This window comes from Erinaceus europaeus, chromosome 18 (assembly GCF_950295315.1).
Source record: "Erinaceus europaeus chromosome 18, mEriEur2.1, whole genome shotgun sequence".
Classification (NCBI taxonomy): Eukaryota; Metazoa; Chordata; class Mammalia; order Eulipotyphla; family Erinaceidae; genus Erinaceus; species Erinaceus europaeus.
In genome coordinates this window covers 33,104,014-33,122,321 of record NC_080179.1, presented here as the reverse complement: position 1 = coordinate 33,122,321, position 18,308 = coordinate 33,104,014, and the positions used below count along the sequence as shown (strand labels likewise).

The following is an 18,308-nucleotide window of genomic DNA, read 5'->3' as shown; positions in this document are numbered from 1 at the left end:
CAGTTGGTGACAAAATTAAAGCAAACATAAATGAATTCTGACTCATCAAACATAATTCATAACATTTATAGAGTGACCATTCTTCCCCCTCCTGATACTGCCCATTTGTATGTGCACCATGTTCTATTTGAAGCAAAAATACATGTACACTCTGAGAATGATCCTCAAATATAGGATTGCAGGTATATTCAGCAGCAGAGATTCAGATAAAAAGCACAAAATGGAAACATATCAAAATTATATTATCTGTTATCCAGTTCACTTTGTTGTTTACACCAAGTATTAAAAAGCCACCAACACCTAAATCTTTCACATAAATCCTGGGTTCAAGCCTCCAGTCCCCATCTGTAGAAGGCAAGCTTCATGAATGGTGAAGAAAGGCTGCAAGTGCCCCACTTTCTCTCCTATAATAACTATGGTGGTTATCGTGAGGGAAAAGGGAAAGGTGGATGGCACAGAATTTTGGTGGTGGGTGCAATGTGGAGCTACATCCCCTGTAATTATATGATCTTATAAACCATTATTAAATTGGCAATAAAAATTTTTGGAAGAAGGATATAGGAGCAATACTAGGTATAACATACTCCCATTGTGAGCAATCCAGAAACAAGAGCTCCTGGTATGTACTGTATACCACCTGAGACATAATCATAATGCTCAATGAGTAAATGTTAGTCAACTTACTTTTTCTAAAATGAGTTACATCTCAAAATCACAGATGTCTAAAACATTAATTTGATAAAGATCTGGATTCTCTAGTAGTACTCTGATAACTTCTTTAAAATATTTTCTTTAATTTCTTTTTTAGCAGAGCACTGTTCAGGTCTGGTTTATATTGATACCAGAGATTCAGCTTGGAACTTACAAGCCACAGGCATGCAAGTCTATTTGCATAACCATTGTGCTATCTACCCCTAACCCTTATAGTCTGCTTTGTTTGAACCCTGTTTTTGTTTATCCTATGTTGGCCTACCTCTCCTTGAAAACATTTCTTTTGGGGTGGGGGTATAGCATAATGGTTATGCAAAGAGACTTTCATGCCTGATGCCTGAGGCTCTTAAGTCCCAGGTTCAGTCCCCCACACTGCCATAAGCCAGAGTTGAGCAGTGCTCTTGTTAAAAAAAAAAAAAATTCTTTTGAAGGATAATGTCTGTTCCCTCCCAGACAAATGACCAGATGATCTCGCCAATGTGTCCTATAACCTCACTTCTTCAGAGTTCTACCCCACTAGGAAAGACAGAAACAGTTGGGGCCAGGCAGTGGTGCACCTGGTTAAGTGCACACATTACAGTGCACAAGGACCCAGGTTCAAGCCCCTGGACCCCAACTGCAGGGTTAAAGCTTCACAAATGGTGAAGCAGAGCTACAGGTGTTTCTCTGTCTCCCTCTCTATTTCTCCTTTCCTTCTCAATTTCTGTCTTTATCAAAATAAATAAATAAAATAAAAATAATCTGTTACAAAAAATAGAAATGGGGGGATATGGTAAACCTGCCAATGTCCACATTTACTAGAGAAGCAATTACAGAACCCAGAATTTCTAACTACTGTACCCCAAAAGAATTTTTGGTTCATGCTCCCAGAGGGGGTAAATGATACAGGGGACATGACCAGAGGACTCTGAATCCCAACTCCACTGGGACCTAAAATGTTTGTCACAAGGAATCTCCATTTTTATACCTGAAAATCTGGAACCTGGAAAACATCAGAGGAAGCTAGGGACTGTTCTGATTCTCTGAGAGAGAAGAGGAAAAAGGAATGGCATTCAAAAATAGTAACAGTTGGTAGGTGTGATTTAGAAAGAAAGTGAAGGTAGGGTCATAGAAGTGAATAAAGATGAGCAAATACATGCATACAGACAGACAATGAGATATAGATAGATAGATAGATAGATAGATAGATAGATATAGATAGATAACCTATATATGTGACCTGGGGAGAACTACTGCAGTTTCCAGTTACCTTAAAATTGTTTCAGTTAAGAAAGAGGCCTGACTCTTGTTATCAATTCATTTAATTATCAGTGCTGCCTAATAAGGGGACAATTAGCACATTACAATATTATGAAATATGAGAGATCAAGTGCTTTTTTAAAAAGAATGTATTTATTTATTAATGAGAAAGATAGGAACAGAGAGAAAGAACCAGGCATCACTCTGGTACATGTGCTGCCAGGGTTTGAACTTGGGACCTCATGCTTGAGAATCCAACGCTTTTCCACTGCACCACCTCCCAGACCACTCAAGTGCTTTTTATTTGTTTTCAGGAAGACTCTTTTTGAACTCAATTGTTAAGTGCTGAGATTAAATATGAAAATACACATGTGCAGCCAGGAAGGTGGCACAGTGAGGTCCTGAGTTTGATCCCTAGTATCACATGTGATCCAGTGATGCTCTGGTATTCTCTCTCTCCTATAAGTAAACAACTTTTTTAAAAAATTTATTCATGAAAAGGGGAGTGAGAGAGAAAGAACCAGATATCACTCTGGTACATGTGCTGCCGGGGATTGAACTTAGTACCTAATGGTTGAGAATCCAATGCTTTATCCACTGTGCCACCTCCCAGACCACACAACATATTTTTTTAAAGAAACAAAAATGCACTTTACCCAGGGACATGGTAAAAATGGGTAATTTAGTTAGTACTTCTAGACTTGAACCACAACAAAGCAAATGCTACATAATAATTTACAAAGACTTTTTACCAAAAAAAAAATTACCTATTTCACAAAAGATGTCTCACATTAAAATGAAAATAGTTTAAATTCAAAGTACTATATGCCTCAGAACACTTCAATAAAAACAAAAAAATCATAATTAATTTTTTCTTCCTTTGAACAAGCTTTATTCCTTACTCTTTTACTTCACACACAGGTCTAAAGCATTTACACATTCTTTAATCCAGTTCCTCTCTCATATGAGTTTTGATAAGTACATCTATAAACAGTTTTTCTGGAGAGAAAGAGGAAAGATGGTTTTTGCCTAGTTTGTCAAATGTTCTCTTCCTGAACCAACTGTTCACTATTTACACAGCCTTTCTCTCTTACTCTTCAACTTTCTACTTCAAATCTGAAAAGTATGATTGTAATGAGTTAGTTTTTCAACAAGCTACTGAAACTATAAATAACAATGCACAAAAATTTAGTGCTAAAATACTTTAACCAAAATGGAGAAAACCTTGATACTTTGGTATTAAGGCTGTATTCTGATACATCTCGTGCAGTAAATGTCCATCTCACTACTTCAAATAGGGAAAGTGAAACACATTCCCTTAGTTTAAAGCAGCAATAATGGCAAGTTAAAAACAGATTAATTACTGAAAATTAAGACCATGTACATTTGCTCTATATTTCTTTTGAAAAACTTTATACTGGGGGCCAGGTGGTGGTGTACCTGGTTGAGCGTATGTGACAATGCACAAGGACCCGGGTTCAAGCCCCCCAGTTCCCACCTGCAAGAGGAAAGCTTCACAATAGTGAAGTAGAGCTGCAGGTGCTGGTCTTTTCGGTCTCACTCCCTCTCTGTCTTCTCTCTGTCTCCCTCTTCTTTTCAATTTCTTTAAGTTTCTAGCCAATAAATTGAAATAATTTAAAAAAATTAAACTGTTTCAGTGTAATTTTTAAAATTCACAAATTACAGTGTTATTAAAAGTAAGAACTGTGAATTCTGTTGCTTTTTGTCTTTATGGATATTTCTATCACTAGCTACCCAGAGAGTTTGTCTTCTTTTTTAAGATGGAATTTGTCCAAAAAGATAGCTCACTGGTTAGGGTGCTTGCCATGCACAGACCAGGTTTGAGAGCTGGTGCCATGTGGAAGGTGCTATACTACCAGAGGAAGCTCTGGTTCTGTGGAGTCTTTCCTTCTCTGTGTTTTCACTCTGAAAAAAGAAAAAAGATTAGATTCACCAAATCCCCCTGGAAAACTAGTTCTTCACTATTAAAACAAGAATAGATGCTGAATATTGTTAGCATTACAACCATGCAGCACATTTCAAGAAAAAACATTTATGAAAGCAGAGAAAAAGCATGAAGGAGTGATTCTGGTTGATTTCACATGAAACACAGCATTTGAATAAAGCTGACCAGAAAGAGTAGTTTAGGCAGTTTTAACCTGTTCTCCACAAACAAGTAGTAGTATTGAAGTGGATGATTTGAATATGCCTAGCTGTATTTTTGCTGAAACCCTTCTTCCTGATCTCTGGATTGTTTAGTCATTCTTCTTGATCTAATTCATAGGTATATAAATCAAAGAACCTTTTCCAATTATCCCAACTATAAGTTATCTCACATGTACTGAGCTTTTACTGATAAAATAATGTTTTCTAAGCTTTTATCCATAGCTCTCCAAAAGTATACATTTAGAGAGATTAAATATAAACTTGATGAATAAAGGTAGCTGCTCCCTTTATTAGGGAAAAACCCCTATTATTTCTACTAAAATAATAAAAGTATATCCAAATCCCATGACTTTCCTGAGGTTATCATTATTAAGTCAGTTCACTTTTCAAATAATGGTTAAATTTTCTGTTCTGCTGTATTACAAATAGCTTTTTAAAATTCAGTGCATTACTTCATTTTTCTAAGTATAATTATGTTATGAGAAAAAGAAACACCTTGACGCTGATGAAAAAAAAAAATCAAAGAATTTCTCTCCATCTGATCTATCAAAAACTGGGGAAGAGAAACTAGACTTATTTGAATTTTATCCTTTTATTTCTTTGACTTCTTCTACAATGAGATGTTAAAGAGCAAGAAAAGTACAGGGAGTCCGGCGGTAGTGCAGTGGGTTAAGCGCAGCGGGTTAAGCGCAGCGGGTTAAGCGCAGGTGGCACAAAGCGCAAAGACCCGTGTAGGGATCCGGGTTCAAGCCCCAGCTCCCCAACCACAAGGGAGTCGCTTCACAGGCGGTGAAGTAGGTCTGCAGGTGTCTATCTTTCTCTCCCGGTCTCTGTCTTCCCCTCCTCTCTCCATTTCTCTCTGTCCTATCCACAATTACATCAATAACAACAATAATAATAAATACAAGAGCAACAAAAGGGAAAATAAATAAATATAAAATGATAATAATAATAATAAAAGGACAATAGTCAAAAGGTAGAGAAAAAAAGGGCATGGAATAATTTATAAAATAATGTAACCTTAAATAATAGCAAGTTGACTGCACATCTAAAGTTATTATCTATGCAACTCTAAAACATGACACATCACCCTTTAATAACCACTCAACTATCTATTAGATTAAATTTGTCCATATATTCTGTTATATTACAACATAGCCAGTCATTTGTGAAGCAAAGAAAGAATAAAATGCACTCTTAGTACTGGTACTCAACCTTGAAATGTTGAAAGCTACTTCATCATCTAATATGGGGACAAACACACGTCCATACTTGTGAACCTAACAATGTGTAGAAAACCTGTTATAATCATTAATGTAAGACACTCTGGTAACCACTTGTTTTAATATATATAAATCAAGGCAGAGCTTGCTGTGATTCCAACAAAGGTTCTAAAATCCCATTTACCATTTTCTCCTCTCAGTCTTCTTAGTGGAGCTTTGGAATACAGAAGTTTTCTCCTCACTTTTCACTATTATGCAGAAAAAAAGAAACTATTAAAACTAAACTAGCTTACCCTTACTATTTAAATATCAGAAGACCAGAACTATACTAAACATATACAGAGTAACCCCAAAAAAGTAGAGGAGATTTATTCAATTCCATCTAAAAAAATTAAAAGTAACTTTAGAATTAACTTCATTATGTGTCAACTATAAGGTCTTATTAATTTCCATATTTTGTCTTACATCACTCAAACTAAAAGCACCATAATTTTCTATGTATTAGATAAAAATGATTTACAGGTGAATTAGTCACAATTACTTGTGCTGTTTTCTATAACCATACATAATTAGTAAAATATATTTTCAAATCAAAGATAATTCAATTACTTATCTATGAGCAAAACAATAAGACATAGTCTCCAAAAACTAAAAATTTTTTTTACGATATATGTTGTTTGTAGACAAGTTGAGATAAATGATGGACAATATATTATAGGCCTTTACAGATAGTTCCTTTATAGCATCTTTATTTTATTCAGCATTTATTTTAAATTAAATATTTTTTATATTTCCCTTTTGTTGCCCTTGTCTTTTTTTTTAATATTTATTTTATTTATTTATTCCCTTTTGTTGCCCTTGTTGTTTTATTGTTGTTGTCATTGTTGGATAGGACAGAGAGAAATGGAGAGAGAAGGGGAAGACAGAGAGGAGGAGAGAAAGATAGACACCTGGAGACCTGCTTCACTGCCTGTGAAGCGACTCCCCTGCAGGTGGGGAGCTGGGGTTCGAACCAGGATCCTTATGCCGGTCCTTGTGCTTTGCGCCACCTGCGCTTAACCCGCTGCGCTACAGCCCGACTCCCTTAAATTAAATATTTAAAATTAAAGTTGTTTTATGTTGCAAACACAGCTAAAATGAAGCTCCCGTAGCAGCAGTGACCAGATTTTAAATGCAGGTAGATCAATAAAAAAAAAAAAAAATCGCCAAGCACAGGCTCCATGTGTGAGCAGAATGGTTTATAATAGCTTGCAAATGACTATGTGCTTGCTGTAACCAGCTGTTCTTAAATTATGAATATGCAACCAATTCATGTTAAAGCCAAATCCCAGCATTATTTCTACAGAGAAATCCCAGTAGTTTTGCTTGTTCTACATGTTAGCTCTGTTAAGGATACAAATAGCAGTAAGCTTCTGAACAAACAGGACCAAACTATTGGCATTTCATGCACTGGATCCATTATCACAGTGGGGGATGCCAATCATTGGTACATTCCTATAACAGTTCAGGCAATATGACAATGATCTTGTAAGAAAAAAAAATTCAAAATCTCTGCAGCATACTCTAAGTCCTTCTGACAACCTAATGCTTTATTTCAGCCAGATTGTTAGACCTGACCTACTAGAAGACTTACATCAAGCTTAAGACATTTAAAAACATCAATCATAAAAACAAAGACAGGACATTGAATTATACAGTATTAACCTCCAGGGTTTGCATACAAAGACCTTAGATTTATTTATGTCCCAGAGAGTTAAGAGCTTCAGTACACTGTTCTTTACACCAAACTGACTGCCAATTTGATGAACCTCTCTGCCCTCAGCAGGAGTGCACTGTTTTTGATTAATGAGTGCATGCTTGTGGAAAAGTGTTAAGAGGAGAAAACAGGAAAAACACAATTATGTCTACACATAGCTAAAGTACCAGTGCAATAATTAGCTTCAAACTAAATTTTCCCTTACACATGTGCACGCACAAAATTAGATTACATGGATAAAAATGGACATATATGTTCATATATATATATATCATTATTATCACTAACAATTTTTGTTTGAAAGGCATTCAATGTACAAGCTAGTTTCATAATATAAAAATACATTAAAAGCTTTTTAAAAAAGATCTGACTTTATACAGTAAAATTTTTAATGGGATAAGAATTATATGTGTCTTATAAGTTTCAAACTATTAAATACTTTTATATCTCAAACTGTATTATGACTCCCCACAAATGACATGCATAGAAAATACATGTTAAAATTCATAAATTTCTGTCCTTTTCCTTTAGCAAAGATGTTGGCATGACTTTATAATCTCAATATGCAATTGATTATATATTAACTATATTTTATTTCCAGTAATTTCAAAGTTAATAAAATTAACAGAACTTATGAATACATATTTGAACTTTTCATGACTTATTTAGCATGGATTTTAAGAGCCTATAGCATACAAAAATATTCCCATCAAATTATGTAATGTTTATCTCCACTATAAGTAAGACTATATAGGGACTTGAGAGATATTATAAAGACTATACAAAATAACTTTTATGTGTGAGGCTCTGAAAACCTAGATTCAATCCCCAGCACTACCCTAAGCCAAAGCTGGAGAAGTGCACTGGTTAAAAAGAATAAAAATGAGTTAAGCATTGAGATTCCTTTCTTAAAGATTATATTTAATATACAACCCAATTTACATAATTTTTCCTCTAGGAGTATTTTCTTTATACAAATTTGATGTAAATATGCTTAAAAATTGAATCATGGGTAAAGGTAATAGAATGATTTTCTTTTTAAGGAATTGTATAGCTATTAAATAAAAAGTTTTTAAAAAAAGGAATGCAAACTGTTGATTTCAAGAAAATTTCGGAATCCATATATATGCCTCCAGGGTTATTGCTGGGACTTGGTGCCTATACTACGAATCCACTGCTCCTATAGAGGCTATTTTTTCCCTTTTGTTGCCCTTGTTTATCGTTATTACTGTTATTGCTGTCATTGTTGTTGGTTAGGACAGAGAGAAATCGAGAGAAGAGGAGAAGACAGAGAGGGAGAGAGAAAAAGACACCTGCAGACTTGTTTCACAGCCTGTGAAGCAACCTCCCCTCCCTGCAGGTGGGGAGCTGGGGCTCCAACTTGCACTTCTAGCTATGTGCACTTAAGCAGCTGCCCCACAGCCCAGCCCCCTCAGTGGTATAGTTTTAAAAGCTTACAAAATTTATATTGTATAGGAATGCCTTTAATGGAATTTAACTCTGCAAATCAGGTATTTTATAATCATTTCACATTTTAAGTATTTTAAAAAGGCAAAATATTTCATTATGCTATAAATGGAGTGCTCTTAAACTGCCTAAATGTTTAATGTACTTAAGGATCTTAAAGTTAGACCAAAAAAAAAAAAAAAACCAACCTATCAACACAATACTATACTACTCTCCTTTAACTAATCATCTTAAAGACCTTTTACATGAATTTCTTTTAAGTGTTTTTCTCTGTTGAGATTATCACTATTCCCACTTTCTTCCTTATGAACACCTTTCCCTTGAAAAAATGAATTAAAAAAGTAGAAAACAGATACCAAAGAAAGAGATTATCTGAAGCTATTTTAGTACAATTTGATCATTGAAACTACCAATAAAAGTTATAAATAAAATATAATTTAATTTTGAAATCTAATAATTATAAAGAAAATTAAACACAAAACTGCAAATTTCCTTAATAATTCTTTCTCTTCTGCTTATCTTGTACAACAAATTTGAAGAAACATTTAATCAAATGACTTGACATTTATTAAATAAAGCATAGTATTTCTTAAACCTCATGGTACTGAAATAGTCAAGTGATTCAATTAATTTCTCAGGATAGTAAATATTTATAAAGTTATTAAACCTTGGTGGTATAATATTATTATGGGTCAGAAACAATCACATTACTATGTTCCTGCTAAAACATTTCTTTTGATAGTTATAGCTAGATCAAAAACTCAGAAACCACAACTTCAAAGTCTCTTTCTTTGACAATTCTTTGAACCTAAAAGTAACCAAATTCTAACATATACTCTCACAAACTCAGAGGTAAGAAAAAAACATAAACTACCGTACAGTGGTGATATCCTACATCTTGTATAGTAACACAAAAGTAGCAACAAAGACATTAACAATTGCAGTTCAAGCTGGGAGTGACTGTTCTGTTTCAATTCAATGACACCACTAATGGCTTCTTAGCAGCTCCATGAAATCAACCAGCTGTCAAGTTGATGCATCAGAAGGAACAGTTATGCACTCCCATAAGAAAAAGCAACACATCAGGATGTTTGGCAAAACATCTGCTCCTTTACACTGCAATTCTATAATAAACATGAAAACAAAGAAATGAGAGAAAGAGCAACAGAATTAAGATTTCAAGGTTTCCATTACAATGGTATATGCATTTTAAATAAAATGGCTTATAAAAATAAAAACAAATTTCTGCCTAGTTGAATACTTTATTTTAAATCTGTAAGAAAGATAAATGTAATTTCTCAGATGCTCTAAAAGAGCAAAAACTACACAAAAATCTCTATATTTTAAAAATTGAGTAAAAAGTAAAATACTCACCAAATAAAACTAGTAAAATGTTATATGCAGTATTCAAAAAACTAAAATATACCCTTTCCTCACTTGATAACTACTTTAGTATATTATGCTAACATAACTTATTAACTCTATAGTAAACGCATTTCAGTAGTGCCTGAAAGAGTAGATGGTGCTAAAGTTCAGCATTAGTTTAACATGTAAGAACAGTAAAGATACTATTATCTGGATCTTAAAATATGTATCTATTCCTAATTCTTTCAAAATCACTCTATAAAAACAACAATATTAAGCTAACAAATTAACTCTCTAAAGCATGCAATTTGGCTCCCTTAACAAAACTTTTTGTCATAATAGGCAAAAATTATACATACATCCACTCATTGGAAACACTTGTTTTTCCTATCTGAAACTTAGTATCTCAGAACTGCCTAAATTACTGACTATGTAGCACAATGACAATAACATGTATAGTGTTTATAATAGGTGTGAGACATCAAATGTACTTAACTACCATTTCCTTAAACTGCTTATACTCTGTTGCTTGCCATTTATAATCTGCCAAATCTTCTAGTCCTTTGTTGCATGTATAATTTAGAACCATCTGTTCTATGATCTTTTTAACTATTTAAACATTTTTCACCTACCTACAATGCACATAAATGGCATTCAATTCAGTCACAATTTTATATAGCATTATACATAAAGCAAAATCTTAGATAAATTGCACGCCACATAAGGTAACGAAGGTTGCTACAAAGATAACAACATACCATATACAACTTAAGATTTTATGCATTGGATAAACCTTTTCAATGTATAAAATAGTTCCTATTAGCTTTTTTTGAGTTATTTGTAATCAATGTTCCCCCCAAACACACAGCCAGAAGACAAAGAAAATGCAAATTAAATACAGACAGTTTCATGTCCTTGTTAGAAAAAGAGGTAAATATGCTGACAGAAAATGACTACAGGAGACAGAATTCTACTTTGCCATTCTATTTACAGTGCCTATCATTTATATAATAGTCAGTGTATCATTGTTTGATCATGTGACCAGCCCAAGTTTTGTGAGGTGAAAACTATTTCAGAAAAACAAAATTATTGTTTATCTTTTCATAATGGATGACAAAGAGCTTGTTGGTAGAGGTTATACAATGTATTTTTAAATCGCATCTGCCTTTTAAATACTAACTACATTTTGCCAATCGTCTTAAGTTAATATCTACTGCTCAGATTTCAAAATCTTCAGTATCTCCAGGTATTTTCCAAGGTCTATCTTTCTGAAATGTACAGAAATATGTAAAAAATGAAACATTAACTGCAAAAAAAGATCTATGTAATCTAAAGTAAGCATACATAAATATTAAGCTTCTAAAGAAAAAAACCCACAGTAGAAAGTGAAGCAAATAAGAAAGGTAATATATTGATCAGAAGTAAAGTTTGAAATTATTAAGGAATAAACACGTAGATAAAAGCTAGATGAATACCAAATGACACCACAAAACTTTATACTAATTTTCGCACATAATTTCCACCTGTTAGCAAATCATTAACTGTGTAGACTAGACGTTTTGGGTTGAATTTTGAGAGCAATACAAACAACAACAAAAGCAACACCACTAGTTGTTACCAGGCAAGATACATGGTTCTTTAAAATAGGGGGAAATTAAAGAGAAAATTTACTCTTGGGGAAATTCATAATAAAGTTTACATGACGTCACTTGGACCCCTGAACATTACCTAAACTTTGAGTCTTTTGCAGGCACACGTTTTGCATCTCTAAGCCTTCTTTCTCTTCTCAAAAATAAATAAAAAGGGAGATTTGGGAATAAAAATTGCCCAAGATGGCGAAACGCCTGTTGTTTATAGAGGGCAACGGGAAAAATGGAGGATATTGTAATATACACAAAGGGATAAATTTCAAGAACTCGGCCAAGGACTGCAGCTGCTTCTCTCTTTATACGGAAACAACACACAAAAGATAAATACAGCAAAGAAAATCTCCAGAACTGCAGGGCCACTCCAACTCTCCAAACACTTCCTTTCCAAATCCCAATTGGGGGGTTTCATGCAACTACTTAAAAGGGAGGAGGACTACGAAACGGAAAGGGGGAGGGGAAGCCAGAAGATAGAGCGTAGAGTTGAGTGCTGCTGGTTATTCCCGAAGAACTCTAGAAAAAGAGGCCGAGTCACAGACATTACTGTAGGAAAGACTATGCTCCTCAAATCCTCTGTACACTGATCTTCCCAGGTATCTAGATATCTCCCCAGCCTCACCTGCCCCCAGCCCCAGCCCCAGCTCTTTTCCAGTAAACTCTACAGCTCCTAGCTACACAGGAAGAAAAAGCAGAAGAGGCCCGAACTGGGGGGGGGGGGGGGGGGGGTGTGAGGCGCAGCTAAACAGTCCTACAGGGAAGAGGGGGCGGGGGCAAAAAAAAAAAAGTAACAGTAGGCGGACGGGGTGGGGGTGGGGGTGGGGGCATCTCGAAACTACCCGGGCTAGGGAGTGCGTGATAAGGGGAGCAGAGGATATCCCAGGGTAGGTACTGCAATCTCAACGATGCCAAAGGTTGTATTTTTAAGCATCAAAACTGTTGGTGGCGACATGGGCGCAGGAAGCCTAAGGGAGTAGAAAGAGGAAGCGAAGCTGGGCGGCCGAGAGGGCAGCCAGCACAAAGGCGGCAGACTCGCGGCTGCCCGCGCGGAGGAGGCTCTGCCCAGCGGGCCCTGCTAGATCGAAGTCCCGCAATGGAGAATAGGAATAAAGTTTACATTCTCCCGAGACCGCACCCCCCCTCCTCCAGCCAGAACCACGCGTTTCCGCGTCCTTCGCCCCCCTCCACCCAAACTGCACTCGGGACCCCAAGCACCACCTCAGCCTTCCAACCAGCACAACAAAGAACACCGACCGACGAGGGTAAACAGGGGCGGCAGCGGGGAGAGCAGCGCCGGCAAGGCGAGCGCCTCCAGAGAAGCAACTCGGAGTCTTCCCGGCTCGCTGGAGCGTAGTTCCTCCTTTTCTGTTTCAAATGGTTTTTGTTTTTTTTTTTTTTATAACATTTGGAGTTCTCATCTTTACCCGCACCCCTTACACCCGAGGATTTTTAACTCACCTTTACTTTCGAACTGAGAGTTGCCGATGGATGGGATTTTGCCTTTCCCAGATGGTTGAAGATTACGATTTTTGTTTTTGGAAACCCCACCACCTTATTTCAGTTATTATTTTTGCGAGAAAGTATAAAGAGAGTTGGCGTGGAGGTGAGATTTGTGATCGGGAAAGCCCTTGACTCCCTCCTCCTTCGTCTTGCGCCTCCCTCTCTCTGATTAGTTCCTATCCAAGCAGCAGATTGAAGCAGGAGATGATTCTTCTCAAGGTTTGTTCAACAGCTTCACTTCTAGGCGAAGGCTTCATGAACCAAGTGACGTCAACCAACAAGGCTTCTCTCTCTCTTCTCTCTAACAATGAAAGTTGCTGTTAACAAGGGAAAAAAGAGAAAGAATTGTTTATATCATTTCAGTTCCAATAATAAATGACCTATCAACTCCAAAAAGAGTCAGAGGGAGGGAGTTGCTTCTTCCATGAATACTGTAGCTTTGAGCTTGCATCGTTCCTTGTCCCAGGAAAAAGTTAAAAAACTTAAATGTTTTGTTTTGTTTTGCTTTTAAAAGTAGAGGGCAGAAAATAGAATTGAAAGCATGACTTCAAAAAAAAAAAAAGTGTACTAGAGAATAGGGAGCACCGAGTAACCATTTCCACAAAAACTTTTTGCCCCTAAACCCAGAATTTGGTTAAAGTCTGTAAGCCAACTAAAGTATTTTATGCCAAGAATGCGTGCATGTTTAGAACTCAAAAAAAAGTAAAAAGCAGGACGCAAGATGGTCTCGAGATAAAAATGCATCTGTCCTAACATGGGAAAATAAAGCTGACTGTAGTTTTTATGCACCCTGTAATCATTTTTTTGAAAAGACATTAAAATAATAAAACGCTTTAAAGATATGCAAAAACTGTTAAAGGTAATTTAAGTAATACTTTTTCATCCCAACTTCTGAGAGACTAAAATAAATGATGGGGAGAATATTGTAGAAATTGAGAACTTTTAGGAATCTACTTGATTTGTCTCATAGCCCCCTCTTAATTACATACATGTATGCAATTTGCCTAAATCCAGCAGCTTTCAACTTTTTTTTTCGTCCAATCCCCAGCCCCCAATTCCAACATTCCAAAACCAATCAACTAAAGGTGAAGTACACCTCATTCCCTCCTCCTACTTTCCACTCCACAGCTTCCTAAAAATAATTTGTTATTAAAGTCCTAATATTTTATTCCCCCCAAAGAAGATACATAATTTTTTTCATTGAAGTAGTGTTTTTCCCAAAAATATATAAGTCAAAGTTCATATAGCTAAAGTTACATAATTTAATTTATAGGATGAGCAAGTGAAATGTAAACTATGGGAATTTGATCACATATGTATTTTGTACATAAATATATGGGCAAGTGTATCTTTAAAAATGCTGTTGTTTTACATTTCCTCTTAAGCCACTGGCTGTGATTTTAATTGTGCTGGAGGATCTTCATTAGTATTAACACATGGGGAGATTTCACAAAGCTGCTTCATTAGGGGGGGGAAAAAAAGCTTGGCAGACTAGGTCTTTTTGCATGCACCAAGAATGTCAGCCTTACCTCGGTCATTTGTAACATAATAAGTGCAAGTACAATGATTGCAATGCAGGAGCACTGGGGGGAAGGGCAGAAATAGTGCCTTTCTAATAGGGGTATCTGAAAAGAAGGCTGCTCATTACATAGTAAAATGTATGCTAAAAATTAGTGAAGATGATGTCTCAGGAGACTGATGCTAAATAAATTAATGTGCTGATATGTTTTTAATTATTATTTTTGTGTTAGTTTATTTCATTCTCAGGATTCACATTAAGCAGCAAAGCTGTGCTAGCACTTATTGATTTTTTTTTTCCTGCCACATTCCCGGAATACAGATTTTAATCATTTCACTACACCACATTCAGTAATTTCATTAAAAACTGGAACCTTCCGTCCCCAGAAAAGCATTTAATTTCAATGACATACAATTTCTCTCTTAGCAGAAAACTGTCTCTACAGTAAAAGCTGGCCTAAGGTTCAAATGCATAATTTAATCCTGAGTTTTCCATGCTTTGCATTCCTTTGAAGCTATAATTTGAGTAACTACCTAATAACTGTAATAAGGACAATAATTTCCTTATAATATACTATTAACTCATATTTAATTAACTCAGAGGCCAGGCCATGTACATGTATGACTGGGTGAACATTTCTAGTCTCAAAATTTACTAATAATACTTCAGAAGAAAAGCACACATTAAAATATAAATATGAACACTAGCATTTAGGTTCCCTACCCAAAGAATACTAAAAAAAAGCTAATTCATTTTTATATAATAATGTCCATTACTCAAACAGTATGAAACATTTGGAAATAAAGTAGTTCACTAATATTCCTTTATATAAGTAATTACAGTATTTCTCAACAATTCATCTTTAAGACTTTGCCTTATCACTAACATTACTATTGAAAATAATTAACTTTGAAAGGATAAAAAAAGAGGTAGATTCAAGTTGTCACAATTTTAATAAAGAATTCTCTTGAAATAAAGTTACACTTCAATAAGCTTTGATAACTAAGGATGTATCTTTTATTTACGTTCTTTGAATGTATGTAAGTAATGCAGTGTGGTTCAATTTCTGGTTCCAATATTTTGAAGTAATACTGGGTTTGAGGATAGCACACTGATATTCTAATCAATAAGGATATATATATATATATATATATATATATATATATATATATTTACAGTGTTTTTAGAGGAGAAACTTTTGGAAGATAGAATTGGATACAGTAAAATTAAATTAGGGGACAGGAAGGTAATGCAGTAAGTGATGAAATCCCAGGTCTGTGGTCCTTCCTCCAGTCACTAGAATGCCATGTGATACAGTGATGCTATAGTGCTCTTTCTCCCTCTTTCATAAGTAAATAAAGTCAGTTTAAAATAGTTTAAATTTAGATGTATAGCTAGTTAACAGAAAAATGTAAATTATTAACATATAAAAACTTACATTTAAAAATTCCTATCATACTTCTAAGTGATTTCAGAAGCATAGTTCAAAGAGTTTTTAATATTTATTTATTCCCTTTTATTGCCCTTGTTGTTTTACTGTTGTAGTTATTATTGTTGTTATTGATGTCGTCACTGTTGGATAGGACAGAGAGAAATGGAAAGAGGAGGGGAAGACAGAGTGGGGGAGACAACGATAGACACCTGCAGACCTGCTTCACCGCCTGCGAAGTGACTCCCCTGCAGGTGGAGAGCCTGGGGCTGGAACCGGGTTCCTTACACCTGTCCTTGCACTTTGTGCCACCTGCATTTAACCCGCTGCGCTACCACCTGACTCCCAGTTCAAAGAGTTTTTAAAGAGTATGTATATATAATTTCAAAATTGGACATATATAACACAAAGTTGCCTTTTCCTTGGCTGAATCATGACATAGCTTAAAACAGATGTCATCTATGGTTGGGATGAATAAAAGTGGTGATAGTGAAATAAATTGACTTTAGAGTCTTTTCTAATCACTTTATTCAGGGATATAATAACTTACAAGACAATAGTTGTCACATATGCATATGTTCTTATCTCCCCATGATATATATGTCAGAACACCACATCCTCCACCTTCTTCCACCAGAGAATCATAGTTCTTTAACAGCCAAATAATCATGTTTTTCTTATCATTAAAGATTCTTTCTGTAAATTGGAAAATAATCTGGTACATTCTTAGAGATAAACTAGAGGCAATGGAAATCAATTAACAAAATAATTGATAAAAAACATAGATGTTGAATATTCATGAGTTTCTTTTATTTTAAAAAAAATCTTCAATTTTCATGTTAAATATATATTTCAGATAGTTTGATGTTATTTGGTAAATATATTATCCAATTTAGTCTATCATTTTTAAATGTTTAGTTTTAAAATTAGGGTACATATTCCTCCTTTTTAATTTTTTTACATGTTACGACATTTGACCATTTAAGATGTTACAATACTGTCATAAAATTATAGGAAAAAAATTTGTTACTTTTAAAACTTGGTCTTTAACCTAAGATGATCACTTAAATAAATGAAATATTTCACTGAGTACAGAATTGTAAAGTAAATTATTAAATAGGCACTTTTTTAAAAAACTTATTTATTCCTTTTTGTTGCCCTTGTTTTATGGTTGTAGTTATTGTTGTTGTTGGATAGGGCAGAGAGAAATGGAGAGAGGAGGGAAAGACAGAGAGGGCAAGAGAAAGACACCTGCAGACCTGCTTCAGCCAGGACCCTTCTGCCTATCCTTGCTCTTTGCGCCAACCTGCGCTTACCCTGCTGCACTACCGCCTAAGTCCCATATAGGCACTTTCTAACATCACTGATAATTATTTATCTAAAATTCTGTTAGACTTCTACTTGTCCCATAGACTAATTATGCCACCCATATAGACTAAATTGTTACACTTCTTCAGTAAAGCAGAACCTATTTTTAGGACATAGAACTTCACTAGGTAGACCCAGAAAGATATTTAATTTACTACTATAGATGTAAAGTATATAGATCACTTCTTCAGTAAGCAAGGAAGTACAACTTACTGCAAACAAAGTCTAGGAAAACAGACTACAAAATGCCAAACAAATAAGACATCAATAACAAAGTAAGTTGGTTACTGTCATGTCCTGTTTCTTTTCTTTTTTCTTTCTGTTTTAGCCTCCAGGGTCATCACTGGAGCTCAGTGCTGGCACTACAATCCACTGCTCCTGGCAGCCATTTTTTCCATTTTTATTGGATAGGACAGAGAAAAACTGAGAGAGAAAGGAGAGAGGGAGAGAGAAAGACATCCGCAGACGTGCTTTGCTGCTTGTGAAGCGTTCTCCCTGCAGATAGGGAGCGGGAGCTGGGGCTAGAAACTTGGATCCAAGCACAGATCCTTGTAATTCCTATTATGTGAACTTAACCGGGTGTCACAGCCCAGCCCTGTCATATTGTTTCTCTTCCATCAATTTGTATTTAAATATATAAATAAGTATTTTAAATATATATCTAAATGAGCTTTTGTTTTCATTCACTGAACCAATATTTATTTGCTATATGCTGTACACTCTGCTAGAAGCTGGAAAAATATGAGAAGCTCACGTTCTGGTTGAGGTTGAAAGTGTGAAATTCCTGGGAGATTAAAGACTCATATAACTCCTAAAATAAAGATACAAATAATATTTGTAATAATATTTGCAAGGAAAATAAAGGAGGCAACTAATTTTGACCTGAAATCTAAAACAGGCTCTACTAAAGAAATGTCATTTG

At 35.2% G+C, this 18,308-nt stretch overlaps 1 protein-coding gene across 24 annotated transcripts in view; it reads right to left on the bottom strand.

Annotated features, from left to right (window-relative positions):
• BAZ2B (bromodomain adjacent to zinc finger domain 2B) overlaps positions 1 to 18,308 on the bottom strand; it is a 368,528-nt gene that overhangs the window by 256,499 nt on the left and 93,721 nt on the right. For 8 of the 24 annotated variants that reach the window (XM_060177832.1, XM_060177835.1, XM_060177833.1 and 5 more), the window contains exon 3: positions 13,029 to 13,387. The exons of the other annotated variants lie outside the window; for them this stretch is intronic. The gene's annotated coding sequence lies outside the window, so the exon portion shown is untranslated. The remainder of the gene's footprint in view (positions 1 to 13,028; positions 13,388 to 18,308) is intronic. 24 annotated transcript variants of the gene reach the window in all.